The following is a 2,500-nucleotide window of genomic DNA, read 5'->3' as shown; positions in this document are numbered from 1 at the left end:
TCTCTCTCTCTCTCTCTCTCTTTCTTTCAGTTCCCTTTCTTCTTCCCATTTTTCATCTATTTCTTTATTTTGTTTCCTCTTCCTTCCTTCCTTTCTTGTTTGCTTTCCTACATTATTCCTTACTTCCCTCCCCTGACAACCCTCCCCTCCTCTCCCTTCCCAAACACTCCCTCTCCCCTCTTCCTCCCTCCCTCCCCTTCCATCTTCTTCTCTTGCCTAACCCTCCCCTCCCCTCCTTTCATCCCTCTTCTCTCCCTCTCTCCCTTCCCTCCCCTCTCACACTCCACCCCTCCCTCTCACCCTACCCTCTCCTTACCCTGGGAGGCGTCGCGGGGGCCTGCGTCGTGGGGGCAAGGGGAGAGTGGGGAACCCTCAGGAGTGGTGGACGTGGCAGTCTTCCGCAGCAGCTGTGGCGTGTGTCCTGCTGAGCCATGCCCGTCACCTGGGAGAGAGAGAGAGAGAGAGAAAGAGAGATGAAGGAACGTGAGTCATGGGAGGAAGGAAGGAAGGAAGGAAGGAAGGAAGGTTAATATTGAAGTTAAAGGAAGAAAATATTTTGAAGTCACAGAAAGGAGGATAAATTTTAGAGAAGGTGATGCGGAGGAGAGGAAAGGAAGGAAAATATAGAACGAGAGGGAAGATACTGGAGCTTCTTACAAAAAAAAGCGAGGGGAAAAAAACTGAAGAAGGTTACGGGAAAATGAGGAAAATATTGCAGCAGGAAAACACTGGAGGAGGTCACAGAAGAAGCAGGGAAAAAGATGAAAGGGAAAAAAGGAGAGCAAAGGGAAAAAAATGAGATGAAATGAAATGAAAAGGTAGAAAAACACAAGCAAGACAAGAAAATATGAAAAGATTAAAAAAAGAAAAAGAACAAGAAAAGATAACAGGAAATAACAAGAACAGAAGAAAAAAAGTGACACAAAAAGATACACACAAAAAATTAAGAAAAATAAACAAGAATGGGGAGAGAGAGAGAGAGAGAGAGAGAGAGAGAGAGAGAGAGAGAGAGAGAGAGAGAGAGAGAGAGAGAGAGAGAGAGAGAGAGAGAGAGAGAGAGAGAGAGTAAAAATATATATAACTCAAACTCCATAGACAAAAAAAAAGAAAAAAAACGATAAAAATAAAAGGAAGTCAACGAAGGAAGAAAGAAAGAAAGGAAGGAAGGAAGGAAGGAAGGAAGGACGCGAGGGGGACAAGAATAGGTAGATGAGGTTACGGTTAAATTACAGATGATTGTGGGTAATTAATGAGACACCTAGATCAAGACTAATAATATGGACATCAATATTACACATGAAAGACCTTCCCGCAGCAGCCATCTTGATTATTTAGAGACCCGCAGTGAGAGAGAGAGAGAGAGAGAGAGAGAGAGAGAGAGAGAGAGAGAGAGAGAGAGAGAGAGAGAGAGAGAGACTGATACACAGATAAAAAGATAGATAGAAAGAACAGAGATAGGTAAGGATGGATGGATGGATAAATACTGATAGATAAACAGAAGAAAGGAAGGAAGGAAAAAAAGGAAGGAAAAAAAGGAAGCAAGGAAAAAATGTGGGAAAAAACAAGAAAATTAAGAAAAGAAGAAAATCTGAACAAATAAAGAAGAAAAGATGAAAAAAAGAAGAAAAAAAAAACAAGAGAAATAAAGGAAAGATCGAAGCTGCAGAGAGAGAGAGAGAGAGAGAGAGAGAGAGAGAGAGAGAGAGAGAGAGAGAGAGAGAGAGAGAGAGAGAGAGAGATTTACATTTTGTGTGTGTGAGAGTAAAGAACACTTGAAACGACCCAACCCTAAGAACTTCCATCAAAAGAGAGAGAGAGTGGGAGAGTGAGAGGGAGAGTGAGTGAGAGGGAGACAGTGATAAGGACTGGGGAGAGTAATGGGGTGATAAGGAGGATGAGGGGGAGAGGATAAGTAACGGTTCCCCAGTAAGCACCCCACATGAGACACAAAGACAGAGAGAGAGAGAGAGAGAGAGAGAGAGAGAGAGAGAGAGAGAGAGAGAGAGAGAGAGAGAGAGAGAGAGAGAGAGAGAGAGAGAGAGAGAGAGAGAGAGAGAGAGATGAGCCTTGTATTTGAATAGCTAAAGAAAGGAGAGAAAGAAGGAAGGAAAGAAGGAAGGAAGGAAGGAAGGAAGGAAGGAAGGAAGGAAGGAAGGAAGGAAGGAAGGAAGGAAGGAAGGAAAGGAAGGAAGAAGGAAGAAAGGAATAAAAGAAAGAGAAAACGGGAGACATTATCCAGCTTTTATTACATCTTGAATGGCCACAAAAGAGAAAAAAATGAAAAGAAAGAATGAAAGAAGGAAGAATGAATGAAAGATGAAATAAAGAACAAAAAAATGTGAAAATAAAAAAAAGGATAATTAAAGAAAGATATAAAGAAAGAAAGAGCAAAAAAAGTAAGAAAAGAAGGTAATGAGAAAAAAAGAAAATGGAGGAAAAATACAGAGAGAAAAGAAAACAGGAAAACAAGATATTACCTTTCATACACACACAAACACAC

At 41.4% G+C, this 2,500-nt stretch overlaps 1 protein-coding gene across 2 annotated transcripts in view; it reads right to left on the bottom strand.

Annotated features, from left to right (window-relative positions):
- LOC135090261 (uncharacterized) overlaps nt 1-2,500 on the bottom strand; it is a 160,563-nt gene that overhangs the window by 6,163 nt on the left and 151,900 nt on the right. Inside the window, exon 10 of one of the 2 annotated variants that reach the window (XM_063986869.1) lies at nt 317-442. The gene's annotated coding sequence lies outside the window, so the exon portion shown is untranslated. Of the gene's footprint in view, nt 1-316; nt 443-2,500 lie in introns of those variants that run through there. The other variant, XM_063986870.1, reaches the window with a different exon arrangement.

The sequence above is a fragment of the Scylla paramamosain genome, chromosome 34 (assembly GCF_035594125.1).
Source record: "Scylla paramamosain isolate STU-SP2022 chromosome 34, ASM3559412v1, whole genome shotgun sequence".
NCBI classification, from domain to species: domain Eukaryota; kingdom Metazoa; phylum Arthropoda; class Malacostraca; order Decapoda; family Portunidae; genus Scylla; species Scylla paramamosain.
The sequence above is the reverse complement of the archived record's forward strand: the minus strand, read 5'-3'. Positions and strand labels throughout refer to the sequence as shown.